The sequence below is a fragment of the Pagrus major genome, chromosome 7 (assembly GCF_040436345.1).
Source record: "Pagrus major chromosome 7, Pma_NU_1.0".
NCBI lineage: Eukaryota > Metazoa > Chordata > Actinopteri > Spariformes > Sparidae > Pagrus > Pagrus major.
Genome location: NC_133221.1, coordinates 7537773 through 7559182, shown reverse-complemented (window position 1 = coordinate 7559182; position 21410 = coordinate 7537773).

Genomic DNA, 21410 nt, shown 5'->3' with positions numbered 1-21410 from the left:
ATCACTTCAAACAATACAGTCACAAATCAGATTTATTGTTTTTGTCTTGAAATACAAAAAAAAAATCAAGACTGGTTATAAACCTGGAGCGTTCACCTGACGACTGCATATAAATGCTGCTCTCCAGTTGTTAATGTGACCTTGGGTATTTATGTGTAATCAAAAGGATTTTCTCTAAGCTTCATTAGCTAAATTCCTTGATTGGCTCAGGGCTTTTGTGTCGGGACAAAACAAAGCAGCAAAGAAAAGTGTATCATTTCCCTGCGAGTGTCAGATGGTCCCATCGCTCCTCCAGCTGGTCAGGAGGGGCTGTGGCCACCTGGATTCTGTGTCCCAGTCCTGTGAGATCCTGCAGTCTCCTCTGCCATGTGAAGACTCCACTTACTACGCCACTGAGAGGTCCATCTGCTCAGGACGACACCTCCCAAAGAGCCCCCCCACTCCCTCTACCACTGCTCCCCCACAGCTCCCCTCCCTGCAGCCAACCACTGTGCCTCTCAGCTAAATGAGCAGCGTGTCAAATGGAAGGAGGATTTACCCTTCCTTTAACTGGATAAGAGAATGAATTCACAGCGCCATGATGCAATGAATGAATGAACCCACCTGCACTCCTGCTGAATCGACAGATATGTCACGTGTGTCTGACTTTGCCCGATCTTCTTGTTCAGCGGTGGGTTCACTGAGTAGCATGTTAACGTTTGACACGATGTAAGAGCACGGTCACACAAAAGGAAAGGTTTTTTTTCATAGACGAAAATAACAGAACGCGTTGATATTTGCTTGAACCGTCAGGCCGACAGATTTTGGCAGCTGATGTTCAGGTGAACAGCTTGTGGGTAAACCAATTGCTGATGCATGCAGACAGGCACAGCTCAGACAGCATCTCTCCCATCAATTTCCACACACAGCCCATTTAATAAATGCTGTCATTTTATTTGAAATTGGATGTGACAGCCCTATGTCATTTCACTATAGTGTCTTGGAGCAGACAGTGATGCACATGGGCCCACTCCTCGTTTTCTATCAGCAGGTATTGATGTTGCTTTAATGAAGTGCCTAGCACTCCACCCTAGGAAGAGACAAGTCTGTCAGCATATGTAAATGCTTCCTGCCTGTCATTGTTGTGGGGGGTTCAGCATGGGTCAGCATAGATTCCCCCTCTGGGAACCCTTTGTTCTGGGGCCCGACTGTGCCACATGAGGGGACCAATTACAGAGCCGCACAGCAGGACGGGGGTGCTAACTTGTTACCCCGCTGTAGTGAGCTAATTATTACCTCCACTCTGTGGGAAGTATAGAGCCTCTGCAGCATGGATGTGTAACAATAGCAAGCTTGTCTGTATGCATGTAGCTTCTACATAAATTGTATTATATTTCCAGTATATGACGAGACGTTTCGCTTCAGTGAATTGGTTTATATCGAAGGCGCCATCATCACAGTTTGGGAAAAGGTCATCCTAATTTTCCAGCCATAAATAGCTACTGAACTACTTAAATCCCAGCGGAGCTCCTTTGCATTGTCAATGCAAAGGCAATTTACAGGCTACAGACTGCCAACCACATAACCTTGATGTGGTGTCAAGAAATGATTTATGAAAATGCATCCTGCTCTCCCTGTCCCGAGTGAGACCTAGTTGGACCCGGAGTGTTGACACAAAGCCCATACAGCCGAGCAAACAGACACTCGCTGAATTATCATTCATATCATAACATCTCAGTGGGCCTTTGTTCCCACTTCCTGATGAGATACTGGCAGTCTGTTTCTCATCAAGGAGTGCAAGACATTTGCCAGGTTTTCAACGAGCAGCAAAATGTTTCAGCTCCTTTATGCAGTCAGTGGAGATGTTACGTCAGCTATCTGATGCAAAGTAACAGTAAGCAGGTCGACCTAAATGTGTAAACACACCTGAGCAGTAGCTGCATTGTAGAGGGTGAAATAAAGGTCGTATTTTTGGACAAAATACCAAACACACCTCTTGATGCATATAGACGCCCTTCCCTTCTTGCTATTAGCCCCCTCCCCTTTCATGCAGCCCATTCATCTCCTTCTCCCCACCCCCAGTGACCAGTCTGGCCCAGCTGCTAGGGGCTACCAGTCCCCCTCGTGTGTGGGGCCAGTCAAGTGGAAAATGGCTGCTACCGAGAGAGCCCACTTTAGAGAGCCATCATCCTTTGAAGGGGCATGATGGCCTCTGACAGCCACAGTGTTAACATGGAGCCCACACGAACACAGCACTGCTATTATCGTGTTTACTAAAGCAAGAGGAGAGAAGAGGGGATCAAGGGGAGACTCTGTTGGTTGATGTTTGAATCCAGGGGTGGCGGGGTGCTTGTCTGAGCCACGCCACAGTGGCATTGTGGGGAAACATGACATGGGATCACTCACAGCCAGGTGGAAGTTGTGTTTCAACATGTCAGTCGAGCTTTTAGTGAACAAGTCACTCAGTGTGTGTCGTGGTGATGTGTTGTTGTGTCTGTCTCGTGCTTTCTAACCTTGGTGCAGAGACACTATATTCATTCACCTGTCTCAGGCAGATATGACAGGTAACATCAGTCCTGCACTTACAGTTTTTACAGTTGCTTTGGCACAAAGTTCAAATGAAAGTTCTTGGAGTTTGATTATAATCAAAGTTGTCATCAAATGGTACAAAATACTTTTTGTGCAAATAGATTTGTTGTGTGTATTTTAAAGGAAAATATCTGATGAGATGGCGTGATACTCGATACCCAGTGAGTAACAAATAATTGTTCCTTATTTAAATGAATTTTTCTATTTCCTGTTGCTTCATATTGGTGGTAAACAAACAGGAATTTAATCTGTCAGCTGCAGAAGATTTTAACTTACTTACTGAGTTATTGGTCTTTTTCCAGCAGCGGCAGTGAGGTGTGTACGTTTCATAGATGACATTTAGCACATCCACTGACACGAGAGGATAAAATGCTCTCAGGCAGGATGTGACTTATGACACCACGGCATCTTGTTTTGACACTGACCTCTATTTTTATGCAAAATTTTGACATGATTTGATTTGTTTTTTATAACGTATTATAATTTATCCAACTCACCTCAGCTTCATCATGACCGTCATCAGCCTTTCTTTTCCTTATTGACCAGTTCACCAAATCTGAAGAAAATTTAAAAATATATAATTTGACAAACAAGCTACATGTAGGCTGAAGACATTTACAGTGATCACATTTTGAAAATATGTGTGCAGTGAAGTGTTGAATCACTCTGTCTTAGTCTCAACAAGAAATGACTTGAAGAGAAAAACTTTTAGTGTCGTCTTCACTCTCACAGACACAGTTCCATAAAACTTAACTACTGTGTTTATTTAAACCTGCAATTAACGACTTTTTTGAAGAGAAGAAACAGAAACATGTCACGAATATAAAATTAATATAAAATCACTTTATGAATGGATATGGTGCACTTTTTAGCAAACAGTTGCGTATTTACATCCAGCCATCACAGAGCAACATATCATTCATTTGAGGTTGTGTTTCTGGCCACCTGATGAATGTGATATTCTCTTTTTTTGGTCTCCAACAACTCCAACCTGCTGTTTGATGCTGAGCAGGTAGTGTACAGTAAGTTTTTAGAGCTTTGCTGCTTGCTTTGCCTAAATTAATAAAAAAAAAAAACACTATGAGAGCAGTAAGAGTGAACGAGAACAGCATCGTTGCACCCTGCACACCTAAACAATGAGATGAAACCCGCTATAAAGCTCCTTAAAGCCGTGGGGGAGCTGCAGGTTTAGGTGATAATTTTCTGTTCTTCTGTTTCTTCAAGCAACCTTTCTCACATTGTCATTTAAATACACTGTTGGTATAAAGGTAGTGATTAAAGCTGCTTTATGTAATTATAACAGAACATGTTATTTTGGTGGTTGTAAATTTATTTATTTTTGGCCTGAGTGAAATAGCTGCAAGAATAGCTGCTGCAATGCGGCAGCTAAGGGGGAGCCTCACAAACTAAACTAAATGTTTTTGAGTGACTGTCAGCCTTCTGCACGACAAATAAACAATATAAACTGATGTGGTGTTTGCATTTATTGTTTTGGTGCAGAAAATGTTCCTGAGCAATTGGGAAAAACACCTCATTAGCTCATTAGCTGGTGCAGTGCGCTCTTATCCACCTTTGACCTCATGTGATGTGTGCAGCCCAATTTATGGATGCAGTTTGGATCAGCAGCAGATAAAAGCTGACATCGTTTCATCCGGCCCTGCTCTGGCTGGCTCGACTCCAGCGGCGGCTGACTGCTGATCTATGGCTGTAACTCGACCGAACTGCTCTCGCAGCTCCGGCACATGTTGCTGGAGGACACACGTGGAGCTCAGAGTGAGCAACAGTGATTTTAACTGCAACAAATGGTCGAGGTTTGTCATTATCCAGATTTTTGGTGAAGGGATCATTACCTGCCACAGATGCCACTGTTGTTTTGTGTCTCCATTTGTCCTGAGGCTAGTATAACCACGATACTTGAAAAGAGCAGGAGGTGCCTTTGTTTAGACGCACACCTGATCTTAGCAATCAATTGGCAGCTCTACCCTAACACAAGTCTCTCAGGCTCTGCCTCAAGGCCGTCCATCTGTTGCTGCCTGGATGTGTGGCTATGGGTGAATGTGCTTGCGTACAGGTCGGCATCTATCTGTGTGCACATGCGTGTCAAGAGTGGGAGGCTGCAGAAAATATGTAATTTGTGGTTTTGTGCCTGTTGACACCTCTGCTCCCAGAGGTGTAGCTCTCTCACTCTCTGAAGCCATGGAACTGATATTTAAAGCAGAAAGAGGTGACAAACTAATGTGGCAAGATGCTCGGTGTGTAATTAGTGCAAAACAGATGTAGTATTAGAGAGCTGGAGGAGGAGGGGAAGGTCTATACATCTATACAATGTAAAGAAATGAGCATATTATGCCTTTTATCTCCCCTGTAACCAGAGGTAAAGATTTACATGCAGTGAAGGAATCTGAGGTGAAAAGGACACAAAGATGCAGTCTTTATACAACAGATTATTATTTCCTGCTGACTCTGCACTAAACTGCTGTTCATTTTCTCTTCTCTGAGAACATTAGAAAGGCTTTTGATGGCGCTGTTGAATGCCTTCAGCGTTAAATACTCCTGCGTATGTGTGTTTGTGAGTGGAAATGCCTGGACATTTAAACCAAAGTGTCTTATTTCATTGAAATTCAATGAGAAAAGCAGTGCAGAAGAACAGTGTAAATGATCAGAACAGAAAGACTTAACGTCCTTGTGTAAAGGAGATTTTAAACTGATTTCTGTCTCATCCATGAAGCACTCGGACGGTCCATCGCTCAGCATGAAACACGATGACATTAAGAGGAGGCGAGGACGGTGAAAGAGCATCCATAGTTTATAATCACTTACACTTCTGAGAATAATGTAACCCACTCACTACAATAAATGTCATGAATGTTAACAATAAATGTAAACTTCAAATTTAATATGTTGCAACTGGAGGTTCCAATTTCCAATCCACACTTTTCACAGTGGTTTAATTCATCCTATAAATCAGGCATCAAGACAATATTTGCTGTTCTTTCTGGTATTTAAACGAAGTAAACATAAGAAATATATCGTATATAATATAAAGTATTATCAACCCAGTTAAAATAAACTACCAAAACTGCAGGGGTACAAGTAAGGTAACAGGGCTTTGGGAAAATCCTTTGACTATGAGGTGAAGGGATTATTGAAGAACCTATAAAATATGTGGGTTATGTTCCCAGAAAGACAACAGTGGGACTCACAAATGTATAATTTGTTCTTACTGTATAATTAAATAGTAAAAAGGGGAGAACAGTAAATGCCTTTTATCACAGCTGACTGTCATTTTGGGAACATAACCCATTTGTTTTATATGCTCTTTAATAACCCATCTGAGTGTCTACATTTATTACATGACTCTGTAAAACACGGGCTGTATTATAAAATGTTAACACAAATTGTACCACTTCAGTGCTGTTACATTATCTTTAAATATTTGGTGGATGGTGTTGCCGTTCCAAGTCGCAGGGAGGGTTTTCCTTTTTATAAAGTGAAAGATAATGTTAAATCCTCATGCCAATCCTTTTCATACCATCCCAAAAGGCATAAAATTACTGAAAAAAAGGCACATGTTAGAACATATAACTAACAAGCCAAAGACATACAGGCAAAAAGTGCAAAAAGGTCACGGCACAATATACATATCGTCCTGTCTTATGATGGAATACATGAAGTAAAGATCCTGATCAGACAAACTACAAGAATGAAATCAAATAACTCCTGCAGGACAATTTTATTTAACTAACGTACGACACGGTGTGGATTTTAATCATTTTGGACAACAGAGTTTAATGGTCCTTAAGGTGTCTGACCCTTTGGATCTGCTTTATCTCTCTTGACTATACAGTTAAAATGATATTCCCCCTTTTGGTTAAAGAGGAGTGGCCTGTCTTTGAGCTGTTCTGTGTCATCTCTACTTTTTGCTGAACTCAAACCTGGTAGCGGAGCTTTTGTTGCTGCTAGCCGTGCTATCGAACGACCAATAACCGATAACAGACCGCTGAACAGCGGCTAAGTCTGGGGGCACTCGATTGATAATCCTTGCTTATCCCCAACACTGGCTACTTAGAGTAGAGATAGCGAGCTTATTGCGTTTGGGGAGATTCTTATATAGCAGCAGCGCTAATTATTTAGCTGATGAATGCACATAGGGAAAACACTGCATAATGTATCTGGGCTTCGCATGACCTTGTAAATATCGAATCTCTCTGATGCTTGCGCTATATGTAACTCAATTCATGGCTGTTCTGTGTTGAGTCTGGTCGTTATTGATTACAGGATGTATAAGAAACTGATAAATAATTAATTGATAATGGAAAAAAAAGCATGTGTTGCACTGTTCTGAACTGTTACCTTCAGTCTCTCCATTGTGATAAAAGAAACATTTAATTTGTGGCATGCTTGTGTGTGACATTTAGATCTTTTTATTTTTTAATTGGCGTCAAAGGACTTGTTGGTTGTTTGTGACCTGTTGGGGTTTTTAAGCTTTAATGATTTATTTCATTATCTCATACAGATTATTGATCTCTCTCATGCCTGCGCTGCTGCGCTGGAAGTGGAGTAGTTTGTAATGAAAAACAGCGATGTGTCATGTTCAAACCGGTGCCCTCTCTCCCTGTGTGCTCTCACTTTAACATGATTTAGTTTATTATGGGGGATTTGGTGCTGGAGAGAATGTCATATGCTAAGTTAACCTCTGCATGGCTCACTGGCTTGGTGCCAGTTATGAAAGGACACGAACATGAAGACACTCTCTTTGATGACGACAACTGGCAAAGTCCCCAACCTTTAAAACAACTCAAGCCGCTGCTGGATGTATCTGATGGTGTGAGTGCACTCAATAAATCTGCAAGGGTCTGATTCAGACTCCCACACACATCGCTGTTCAGTGTCCTTGAAAGCAGCTAGCGAATGCCATATCAGTTCAGGATACACAAGATCTGTCCGCTGTGCCACAAGTCAATGAGTCACTGAGAGCCCGTTTAATTGTGTTGATAGCAGGCGATGTCCATTTCATAAAAATATCGAGTAAAATACTCACAGATCATTTCAAACCGGCCCTCTGAGCTTGTCTTTTCATTGGACGGCCTACTGCGAGGACAGCCAACAATCCCATTGAGAAATTAGCAGGGTCCCCTGTGCTTTCCTCTCCTTTAATGAATAATTCAGCTGTCAGGGTGAAAGCAGGGCGAGGAGACCTTGTCGGTGACGACTGACTCAGCACTCTGTGGCCTGAGGGTGACACTCTAAACCTGAGCGCTGCATCCTGTTCCCTCCATAACAGGTAGCAGTGCTACAGTATGTATCATGTGTTGTCAGCCACATGATTGTCAAAGTGCAGCGTAAATAGAGATCCATATGGATCCACTCATCATCAGGCTCCCTTTAAAAGTTCTGCTGAATAAGATAGTTTTTTGGTTGCTGAAGGACTTTCGTAACGGTAGCGGTCGACTCACCACTTTGACCCAGACTGAAACATGTCAACAACTATTAAATGGATTAGCATGAAAATCTGTACAGAAATTCATGGTCCAAAGAGGATGAATCCTAATGAGTATGGTGATCCTTTGACGTTTCCTATCCCCGAGTTTCCAGGGGAGGATACTGGGGAAACGTTTTTGGGTGATACTTCCGGAGGTCACAGTATCATACTAACTAGCTAAGTGGGCTTAGCAATAATAATAGTGTTAGTAGTATTCATGTGATTAAGTCGCTGTCCTGTCCTGAAATCACGCCCATAATTAACGCAAAGTATCATGGTTGCTAGGAATAAGGTGGATAGGACCACAAGCAGGTCAAAGTTTTCACTTATCCTGTTAAGTATCTCAATGTCAACTCGATGGATCAGTGCCAACACAAAGTTTATGGTTTTGTTTGACATATTGCAGCAACGATTCAATAGACTGGCACAATATTTGGTACAGACATTCAATATACCCTCGGGATCAGTTGTAAAATCTGTGGTGATGCTTTAAGGTTTTTAATCTAGTGCCATTTCCAGGTCAGATGTTCAATATGTCCAAAACTTTGGTTCATGACCTGCAAAATGAGAATGTCCTCCCAAGAAGAGTGATTGCTTCAGAAAAAAAAACTCCACAGAGGCAGCGGAGTGGCTGGATGAGACAAAAAAGTTAAACACAGTAGTCTGACTCACTGGGTGCACACTGTTGGTGCGAGCTTGCCACTGGCCAACTATTTCCGGCGACATTCTGCTTCCTTCCGCTGTCTGTGTGCTAGCTTTTTTTAAAATCTCTGTATCTATGGGAAACACCAACAGCCTCTGAGCAACTAGGCGACAAAGGTACTCGAATTATTATCAAAATCACAATATGGCCTGTTGTTTACAAATGTTGCTCTCCAGATGTAACAAAAATTTGTACAGACACCAAACGTATCAGTGAAGCAATGAAAATTATGATGCATAAATGATTATTTCCACTACTCCTTCAAAATCAAAAATATCAAAGTCACATTTTTTTACCATATGGTGTAGCCTTACTAGCAACCTACATGCTGAAAATGGCAAATTACCTTTACATTAACCTGGTCGCTGATAGTTAGGGTTAGGGCAAGCTGGCAGTTTTCGCCATTTTACCACCAAAACAAGTTCTCTCCGACACAATTTTGCAGGGGCACAGTTGTTGCATCTTGGACTTTGTGCTACCTAAGACAATTATGATTTGATTAAATAAGTACAAACAAGCCAAAGCATTTTTTCCCCTATATCTGTGATGCAGCCAGACCTTTCTCCAGCCTCGGCAAAGCGCTGTGAAGAAAGATCTGGCTGTGCAAGAGTATAAACACTACAGACCATGGCTCAACACAGTCAACACTGGTTTCTTTTAACCACGACAAAGGCTGCTCTCTGGATCAAGTTGTAATTATTGTAACAGTGATGAAAAAAGTTCCCTAACCTTAAAGTAATCATTTCAACCCAAACCACAGTGTTCCCCTAAACCTGAAAGACATTTTGTGCCCAAACCTAAACAAACCCTCACCATGGTTTTGTCAGATCATTAAACAGATTTAAGTTCCCAACAATGATTTGTAACGGTTGTTGGTAAGCAGAAACAAATGTTGTCGTCCTGTCGATAATGGCGTTAGATCATAAATAGCAAATGTTAGCATGCTAACACACTAAACAATGATAGTAAACATGGTCAACATTATACCTGCTTGGGTTAGCATTTAGATCAAAACCCAGCTGTGAAGCCCTCCAGAGCTGCTACTACATAATCTTATGACATCATCTACACATGCAGGAGATAGCTAATTACGGTCAAGATATACTATTCTCCACACACCTCTTTGAGCTTATGTCAAACACATTTTTCCTTCCATGTGTTTACCCTGATTCCTTACACCAATTCTTATTCCATAGTATATTTTGTCTTTCTGTCTTTCCATTGGCTGCATCATGCCTGTGGCTGTCTCCTGCATACACAGCCGGTGGAGAAGGAATGGCATTTCAGCACAGTTACAAAAGATGATTCCACATCCAGGGCACACAAGCCCCCTGGGCCTGGTGCATTTGCCTCCTATGGTCTACAGAGCTCTAAGCAAACATCTGTTTTGCTCTGGAAAAAACCTTTGATCTCAGAGCAGAGACTTGCTGTCAAATTAATGAAGAAAAGTGATCATTACAAACCCAGAAAGTGAACGTGTCAAGTCGGTTTTCCTGTTATTGATCAGGTGTACGTTTGAGGTTAAGGATGATTCATTTCTTCAGCCTCTGCTCGTGAGCTTATCACACTGGATCGATGCATTTCAAGTTAGAGGCCCAAACACAGCGAGTGTCACGGAGAAAATATTACATATTATGACCCACTGTGAGTCCATTAGACCTGTGCAGTACAGAACTGTTGACATGTTAGGTTGTACAGTATGCAGTATTTTACAAATACTGAGGTCACAGCAAAGAAAAAATTTAAAATGTTTAACATTTTTAGATGGAATATATTGACTTAGTATTTTAATTCATATTTTCTGAAAGGTTTATTTAAATTAAGCATCTCTTACAAGGATAAAAACAACTGCTCATAAACTCAAGTAACTAAAGTAAATGTCTCTGGAAAATCTCCACTTTCCCTGTTTGTAGTACTGAATTATCTTGTACAGACTTCCAATTATAATTATAAGGAAACTACTGACCCATAAAATTAAGTGTTTTTATTTCCCTGCATAGATAAATGCTCCTGCCAAAAAAGAGCATAAAAAGCTTTTTGACCTTTGACTGTTGCTAAAATACACAAGACATGTCTTCAGGCTTCTCTGGTTTTATAGCAACAACAAACTCATTCTGTGGAAAAAAAATGCCATCCTGATATTGATTATGCACTAATGCAAATGTGATGCAACTCTATTACAGTTACACCTTTTTTATAAATAGAGCTCAAATCTGTAAGTTAGAAATTACACTGCTTTACTGCTGTTTTTTGCTTGTATTTAACAGAACATGATGGCATGCAGTTGCTTATAATTTTAGACTTTTGGGAGTAAAAACAATTTAAAAAAACCCTATTAAAGACACTATTACATAGTCTTCCAAGTTGTATTCCTGTGGTTATTGTTCAGTTATATCTTGGTTTTGTCAGATATGTGTCATAGAGTCCTGTTGAATATTCACATATCAAAACATCTCTCTTTTCTCTTCCTCTTGTATATTTTTGATGAATCATCCTGTTCGTGTTGATGCATACATAAACTTTTTCAAATGTGAAACTTGCCCATATGTAAAACTGTACAAGACTGTTAGCAACTGGGTAGCTAGCAGAGCACTATCACAGGTCAGAGCTGTCTTGTTTGTTTACATTTCAGAAAGAGCACGGGTAAGCTCTAATCCCTCTCGCATGACTTAACCTTGAATATTCTGTTTCCCTCAGCAACTTTACAGAAGATAAAGACGCTCTAACTGCGGTTTCACTGTGACACCAGGCATTAGTAGTTTAGCGTTTACTTAAAGGTCTAATTTGTAAGAAACACCCAGATTTCAAAGATAGCTAAAAAAAACATAGGGGGCAGCATAAATGCTTATTGCTGTTAGCAAGTAGCTCAGGTAGCTTCGGATCTCAGTGGCCCTATTAGCTGATGGGAGTCTGCCCTCACTGCAACCTCGGATCACTGGGGGAGTCACAGTGGACAACAGGGTCTCAGTCAACCAGCCTCCGAGTGAACACGGCTGGACACTAGACTGGGACTAAACACAGCCTATGAGACTAACAGATACCAGTTTGAAGACGGGATACGGCATGGAGGTGATTTACAGTGGTAGACACGGCAGGCGGGAACAGGGCTAGCTGGTTAGCATGTTAACTTAAGTAGACATATCTGCAACACAGATCATAGATTTCTTTGACATAACGTTATTACCATTGTCTCCTCACAGTCTGTTGATAAGTCTGTTAGTTCACTTTTTATATGTTTTAAACTAAAACTCTGGCCATATCTGACAAATTATCCCTTTAAAAAAACAACCTTTGAATTGGCACAATGCCCATTTTTTTGTGTTATGAATAAAATCAATAACAATATAATCATATTCCATGAGAAAGCCATCACTGCCTGTGTTAATCCAACCACGTTAAATTTCCATCTATCCAACCATCCATCCATTATGTATACCTGCTTATAACATGCAGAGCCACAGGAGGGCTGGAGAGTATCCCAGCTCACACTGCGCGAGAGGCAGAGTAAATTCTGGACAAAGCCCAGCCGACCAGAGTCAGGATAAATATGGCGCATGAATGTTTTGTTTTGTGATTTAAAGGGCACATACACATTTTCATAAGTATACAGTGTACACATTAAATGAGACCAGAAGAAACTGAAGCACACACCAGTTTTTTTTTGTACCTGTTGAGGCTCCTCCGTCTTTTGCATATTGCATGCCGCGGTAGGCAGCAAACATTAACTGGGTGGGGTAAGAAGATGAGATAATGGACCAAAGACCATTGATTAAAAAAATATATATTTTAGCTATTAACTGTCAGTGTGTACAGTAAAGAAGAAATGTAGCACAGCTTTCCATCATTCAATCATGTCCGGATGCCCATGGATGCATCAACAATTCTTTGACTGTTTGACTTTTAAAAGCTGATTTGACAATCATTGTGAGATCTAATTTTCATCCACATAAACAAAAACATAGCTGTCAAAATTATATTCAAAAAAAAGCAGACTACCAATTATCGGTGATGTAGAGAGAAAGATTAAGTGACAACAGCCTTCTCCCAGACATAAAAAAGCCTTTTATTGAGAATTCAAACAGGTGTCATACTGGTTTCTGAGAGGCAAAACAAATGACAAGCTACTGAGCCGTAAATAGCACAGCAGACGATGGGAGATTGGCCATATGTCCGCTGTGTGTGTGAGCGCCAGCTACACTGGCTTGGTTTGAGATAGGATTCTATTGGGAGCATCCCAGTAAAAGCTCCTCTGGGACGGAGAGGGATTCAACTGCAACATCCATTCACTCAATTTTGGTCTGCTGAAATGCATAAACAGTGCACTTGTCTCCACTGAGGTTTGGATGTATTAAAATGACAATTTTTTGCTGAGTGTCATCTGTCACCGCGAAGCAATTAGAGACAATCAAAATGTCAAACACAGTGAGGAAGCATCAGATGGTTTAAAATGTTGTCAGAGCTTGATATCAGTTTAGAAATCATATTTGTGTACCTCATTAGCCCTCTTCATTTCCCCTCACTACCAAGAGTGCAGGGTCTCCAGACTCTTGTGTGTGTGCGTGTATGTGTGTGTGTGTGTGTGCACACGCATGGGTGTCAGGCAAGGATAGGGCCCTCTCCGAGGAGCACGCACCTCCATCTGGGCCAAAGTAATTGGTCTGCTATTCCTATTCAGCGGTGTAATAGCCTCTAGCTGTTCATACAGTCACACATGAACTAGTTACATTGAGAACAATCAAAAGATGGGTCGACCCAAGTGTCAGCTTTTCAGGAGGGGTTACCGAAGCAACATGGTGAGAAAATCTAACCTAGTTTGATTGGACGCGTAAGTCGATAAATCCTTTTCTGATTGAATCTGTCGAACATTATCCACGGGCTTTCAGTCTGCAGCGTTTAACAGGAGATTTACATTTCTCTGATGCAAAAACACTGCTGGATTGTGCTCATTCCTGGGACTATGAAGGTTAAAAAAATGAGTAGTGAATCTCCATTAACAGTACCTGCTACACTTTGAATAAAAAAGAAACATCTGCCCACCTTTCTTTGAGAAACGCCTACAGCAGTCTTGCACCCTGAAATGTATGCAGTGAATTATCAATTACTGTGGCAGCTTATGGTGAATTATCATCATGTTGAATAAATAATCAGGCTATGTTAAAACACTAGAGAGTGTGATCATAATAACATGCACAATAACATGTTTACTGTGTTGTGTTTACTGTGTTGTGCATAAACATTTCTCTGGCAGCCAAGAATAAACTGGATCTATTTCACCATTATAACCATCCCTTACCACCATCAGTGCAGTGGGACCAGTTTAAAGCCCCCTGTTGTAAAGGTAGGCTGTTACTGATGTTTTTCCTCTGTAAAAATACCTATAATTACCTGCGTAATGGAAGAAAGCACCCATCATCATCTGATCATTCCTCAACAAGATAAATATGGTGGTCAAGGCATTTAGAGACAAATGCTATCCTCTTGGTGGCAAGGGTTTGGAGTGGTGTATTTATCATGGTTTGAAGTGGTGTCTGAGTCTAACCAAAGTACTGATTATTCAGAGTGAAGAGGAGCTGCCAGCCGATTACCTCCGAGAAAATAACAATGTGAACACCCGCCTCCCTGGTCCTTCCCAATGTAGTCTGTCAGAGCTTGTCAGCTGCAGCACCATTCATTCAATCTCAACAAGCACCGTGTTCCAGGATTCATTCCCCGTCCTGCTCTATCTCTCCCTCCCTTTTAGTTTCACTCTCCCTACACTGCCTCGCATTACCTCCCAATGTCTTGCAGGTTGCCCCCACACCCCTCCCTTCAGCCCCACCCCACCCGCTCACTTCCTCCCATTCTGCAAGCCTCTGCTGCTCCACCCCTCCACCCTACTTGGTCCTGATGAGCCATTGTGAGATTCAAGCAGATGGATGGGGAACAAAGGGGTGAGAGGGGGGCCCCCTCTGCCTGTCCCCCTTGTATCACTGCCAACCAGGCTCTGGGTAATCTTCTCAAGCTTTCACGGCAGAGCAATGAATAACCTCAGCCTCCTCTCTGAGACCCAGGCTCCGCCGCAGCCGCCCCCCTCTTATCTTACCCTCTGCAGACTCGCCAGGGCCGGCTGCTCCCCGGATAGCATCTCTCACCCTCGCTTTCTACTCACTGTCTCTGCCCTCCACACCCAATCAGGGTTTTTTTTTGTTTCCAGGGGCGTGTTACAAGGCCCGGAGATTAATTGGGGCTGTGGCTGGATGACATCTGGTCCCAGCTTCATAAAAGTCTGGGTCCTTGAGGTCTGCCGGGTTTATAATGAAGTGTATATAAGTTAATTTTCTCATCAACAGAACGTTAATCAGAGCTCCTACAATGGCCTCTCTACACTTATCTGTGTTTAGTTCAGAAAACAGTTTGTTAAATTTGATTACCACAACCTGCAAATGCAGCAAAAAAAAGAACTGATGACTGTTCACTTTTATAAAATATAATTAACCTGTTTACCAGTCACATGTCTTATTTAACTTTAAATAATATGCTTGGAGATATTCATTTTATTAATTATTATTTTTTTACTGTCATCAAAGCTCGAGAAAAACCCAAAACTGACAATGAATTGATCCTTCTGACAAGTATTGACTGTGTATCCAAAGCCTAATATATCTTATTCCCCTGTGCCACAGAGCTCCATTGTTGCCCAAAAAACTATTAAGAGCACATCAATGAGCCACACTGTTGCACTGGGTGACCTGTCCCTTCATTAACATGAACTCACACAGACTGTAGTTGATTTTGACTCAATCCCATATACACCTGCTGCAGATAGACCACAAAAAATACACCATTCACTCCTGTTTGAGTAACATTTAGTAAAAATAAAAAACACAGTGCCTCGCTGTTTTGTAACTCTTATTATTTTTTAAGACTTTTGAGCAAAACAGGCTCATAGATAGGACTACATGACAAAAATCACGTAACTACAGTTTACATTGCTAACTCCGACTTCGGTAACACAAACATGTGGAAAGTACAAGCAAAGCACCCAGATTTCTCCGTTGTTGTCTGCTAGAACCAACTCAAACATCTTCATCTACTTCCACCATCCAAGGAAATGAAGACCCAGTTGATTTTTTTTATTTTTATGGAAATGTTCCTACAACAACTGGAAAACTCTTACAGGCTATGTGTGCGAATCTATTTTACTTCAAACTGCTTTCTCAACGAGAGTCAGCTACGTAAAAAGCTGGATGCACTTTAAACCTCAAGGATGGATCGTTGCAGGCTAACCTGTTGAACTTAGCGTTAGCACAATCTGTGGCTAATGGATAGTGTAAGCAATGCTGGAGTATTTAGTATTAGTATATTTAGTATTAGTTAAGAGAAATTGTGCAAACATTAAGTCTCGTTTGAAGCCGTTAAATAACTAGATAATAACCTGCATCATCTTTAAGGCTTCTCCTCCAAGAACACATGTAGGCCTATTGCTCATTTTTATTCCTATTTGAAGCCAATTAACACACTTACTTAGGATATGACCCCTTTCGTTGCCAATAGTGTGAAAAGAGGTAGAATCATGTTTGAGTGGAGTATCCCTTTTATTTTTGTAATACTGTGATATAAAATTCAAGATTATACTGTCACTGTAGAACACACACACACAAAAAATACCATGATCCTTGTGTAACCAATCACAGCACTTGGACTGGAGAATTAAGTTAGAGTTAATTGTTAGACCTAAGCAGAGAAGCAATAAGAGCTTTATGCTTGTGCCTCTACACACACAATCTCCCCCCCCCACACACACAAAAAAGCAATCCACCTGTTCTACTCCACAGGAACAGCTCAACCACTCCACAGCTTCCTTGCACGGCCCTGTTAAAATATTGAGCATGTACTTAAGTGCTATTTGGCCAAGTGTCATTTAGGCTGAAGGGCTCTCCATCCACAAAAGATGTCTTGAAGTGACTGGATCAGAGCTGGTAGTGAACCGCTGAGGAATACACAGGTGTTGAATTATTTACTCTCCATAAAATATTTATACTTTTGTCCCACAAACTACTAACTACAACTAAGAAGTAGGGCTGCAGTCACACTGGGAGAGAGCAGGAGCCCTGTTAGTGAATCATGCTAACTTTATGTTACATGTGTTTTACTAACGCCATATAAAGTCGTTGTCTGAGATCATTAAACCCAAATTTACTACAACTCGTAATACAAATTTAACAGGCCTTTAATTTGTGTTTCAGTGAACGTTTATAGTGAATGTAATGTATGCTTCGCCTACATGTACTTATAATGTAGCATTTATATAACATGATTTTAATTTAGATTTTGTAATAAAAGCTTCCTGGACTTATCTCAGCCATAACTTCTTTAAACCTGTTGAATGACAAAAATAATATAAAACAATAGCTGTTACTTGTTATTCTAAATCCATTGTCTTTATATATAAAACATCATACAGTTTTTACTTTGAGCTATCCTGAAGAATTCTCTTTTATTCCAAACTGATTTATTTCACAATAAGCATATAAAATATATGTTGTTAACCCACAGAGTGCCTTCAAACTGAGCCTATTGTTCACAAAGGTGATCGGCTGAAAGCAAATTCTTCAATACCCTGTAAGCCCTCCATTTTGCTTCATAAACTGTGATGACATTCTCTGATTAAATTAGAGCTGTATTGACTTTTGGGAACCCACTTGCCTAAATCTACAAGATTAGCCTATGATTAATGATGGACACTTAATCCTTTGCTCAAATTGGACTGTTCAAAAAGAACTGTAGCGGGAGAGACAAGACATTCACTTTCTACTCTACATTCACACCTGCCACCTGCTGAAAAACAGCCTGTAGAACTAAACAACAACAGCATGCATGTTTGTGTCCTTTGTCCTTTCAGAAATGCCACATAGCGCAGGTGTATCACTTTCACACAGATAAAAATGTTTACAGCATTACAAGTCTGTCTGGGACCTTTACGTGATATGAAAGGCCAAGTAAGCTCCTGTAGCCTCAGCGCAAAGCATGCACTGTTGAATTAAGACACGAGATCGACTGTCTGGATGTTTATGCAACAAGAAAGAAAAAAAACTTAGATGGTCCACTCAGTTCTTAGAAACCAAGACGGAGTCCAAATCATACTCAATGTAACTGCATTGTGTGTTGCATATTAGCAAAGTTGTCTCGTCTTGTTTTTTATCACCTAAGCAATTTACATATCTGACAATAGAATATACTATATCAACTATGAAAATATGTCAGTGACCATTTCAACCTGTGTGGTCTGAGGTTGTCAAAGAGAAACTTGTTGGCTGTTACCATATCAGGTCTAAGACTAAAAGGATAAGTCCACCCACGAATGAAAAATCAGTCAGGTGAAATTTCGTAGTTTAGAAAACATTTCTGGAGCTTCACAGTAAAAAAGTGTTGCAGCATTTTCCTAAACAACGGCAGTGAATGGGGACATGTTTTAGAAATGTAAAAAAAAACGTCTACACATGATTAGCTTTTGCACGAAACTCATTTTTGGGGGGAATTTATCCTTTAAACCTGGATTATTATTCCCAAATGGATGCGTACATGGACAGCTGTGGACACCACAGACACTTAGTAGTTCTGCTCTGGGCTGGGAATTATTTTGATATTTATGGTTGGTGTGATATTAGAACATATATTGTCAAAGATTTTGAATATTGTTATATCGTGATATGTCATAGGCGTGTATTTTCCTGGTTTCACTTTGTTATTAAAAGATTTTTATTTCATTACTATTTCTTTTAGTAGGGATGTAGTCATCCCTACAAAATGTATGATATACTGTGATATGATATACAAAAATATCATATACTGTTGCAAAATTGATTTTGAGTAGTGTAGTCAAAAACATGTGATATTGTTTTTTTCTGCCAGTCTGATTTCAAGATATTGAGATATACAGTATATCATCAACTGCTATGTAGCCTAAAAATATGGTGATATTATTTTAAGCCCATTGCGCCCAGCCCTATTGATGGACACGTTCCACACATGCCCAGATGTATTCTATAATACAATATATTTAATTTGGGTGATTTGTTAGCATGTGTGTATGAATGTGTGTAGTATTTATGTAACATCTATGTTTGATTTTTAAGGCTTACTTTTCTCACATAAGTATATGTTTTATTAGGGGATTTTTTTTCCTTGTGAGGCACTTTTCAATCATTGGTTTCTATAAGTGCTATACAAATAAACTTTATTATTTATTGCTGCTGTACTATTTATAAAAGCAAAGTTCTTACAAAATACTCTACTGTGAGATTAAATAATATTACAACTCAGTGGTAACCATGTTACCTTGGCAAATCTGCTCAAAATGCTTCATTTTTATGAAAATGTCATGATCAGCTTGGTCTTTTAAAAAATGTGCTATTTTTGTTACAGCCTGTATTACCTGTCAGAGGAGCGTATATTCATGTGTCACATAAAGAGAGCGACCATCAGAGGTTTATGGATATTTCTGAAAGACAATGAAGAAGAAAGAGCTGCAGCCTTATTTAGACAAAAAGGGTTTGCTGGAATATCAGACATCATCGTGTGACACTTTAGTCACACACTGAGCGCTTGTTTATACATAATTCCTTTGTAGTTTCATGAGCTCGTTCTGTGGTTGATCACAGCCTCTTCTATCTGTGTTCAGAGGCTGACCTGTTGTGCAGAGATGTGCATATTTACTCTATTCATAGGCTCCACACAGCACACATGCTACAGGCACATATTCATTACTAAGTAGCCTGTGGCGACTGTCATGTGCAGACAATGGTGGTAGACAAAAACAGTGCATCTACCACACAGGGAATCTTCCACACTTGTAGCCACACTATGCAGATAGCATGCCCAAAAAGCGTGTATTTTTAATCATATTCACATAATCTTGTGTGAGTCGTATGTGGAATCACAGATAAGCCTCCTTATGTTGCTCAGATATTACTGCAAATGAGCATGTCTGAGAAATGTAACACCTTGCACAGACTCTTGCATTTTAATTTCTGTGGCATCTGTGACCAGTCCGTCATGTCCCTAACCCCCTCGGGGGACCCCCAACCTATCTGCTGCAGACCCCCAAAACCCAAGAGGCGGGGAGGGTGGGGTGGGTGGGGGGCAGGGACACATTTGATTGATGATGGTGTGAATTAAACAGAAAGAGATGGAGAGAATCCTTTTATCAGGCCAGAAACACGAGTGGATTAAAATGTAGTTGTACAACCCCTCTGTATAATGCAGCAGCCTGGCCGCATATCACGAGGCACCAGAAGCCAAGACGGGAGCTGCTCGTTATTATTGCCCCCTCCTCAAACCACCGCATGAAACTTTGCTGAAGCAGGAAAACAGGGCTGAAACACGTGAAACAGGGCTGAAAATAGAGCTACAACAACGTGCGGATCAACAGGAAAATATATCTGAAACTGTTTTGACAATCCTTTTGGTCTTTTTCAAAGACATAACATTTTCTGTTGTTTTTTTCTTTTTACATTTAATCAACTGAATATCTTTGGGTTTTGGAATGGTGATCAGACAAAACAAGACATTTGAAGAGGTCACCTTGAACTTTAATAATATAATGAGCATATTTTTGTATTTTCTGACATTGTACTTAAAAAGAAAATCGATTGCTCACTCACCTGGTTATTTATCCTTTACAACCTATCTACATCTCATCATGTATATCAATTATTACCTGTTTATACCTATAAACATCATATTTTGTATATTTATTCACGTGTCTGTCTACAGTCTGTTATTATGCATATACATACTACTTCATTGTACAACCTGTTTACATCCCTGTTTGTACATCTAATTATTACACACAATGTTATAATTTGCTTTACATTTGATCTTATATTATATTTAATCCCTATATTTTAGCTGCTGCACTATTTTAGTGACGTCTTGGATTTTTATCAGATAACGTTCCACTTTTGTGTTTTTTCTTTAAGCATAATTTGTCAACATGGTATCACAGCCAACCGCGTAACAAACCCGCCACTCCCTGATGTCACTGTCGCATTTGGCCTTGCCTACCAAGGTCTCTTCCGTGGTTAAGTTACCATTAAGAAAGATGCTACATCTGGTTTTATTCTCAAAATAAAGGGGGAAAAAATGCATTAGTTAGATTTAGGAAAAGGTCAGTCTTCATGGTTTTGCTTAAAATAATCCTTCCTCAAAACAGTAACCACCAGCTGTTTGCGTCACCAAGGACTCAAACCTGGTCACCTGGGTAAAAGCCCTATCAAACCCGCCCCGACACAGAATTTCTGTCTCTCTGAATTGCGTTTGCCTATTGATCCCGTCATTATCGCCCACTGCTGGTAATGCACCTTCATACACACATGTACTTTTTGTGACTGGTCAAGCCAAAACATCACCTTCACAGACTGACCTGTAGTGGATCCGCAGGTCTATTAAACATTTTTGTGTGAGACTGGACAGTGATATCAAACTATCTTAGTAGAAGCTGCTACATAAAAGTGAGAAAATGTTAAAATGCAAAGTTCTCTGGATACTTTCTTAGCTGTATGTCATGTGATCATGCAGGTGGAAGCCCTTGACTGTCCTTACACAACATCACTGAGTCAACTCCTTCATGACCACGTCTGAGTCTTTAATGGACCTGCAGCATGTCTCCGTCTGGCA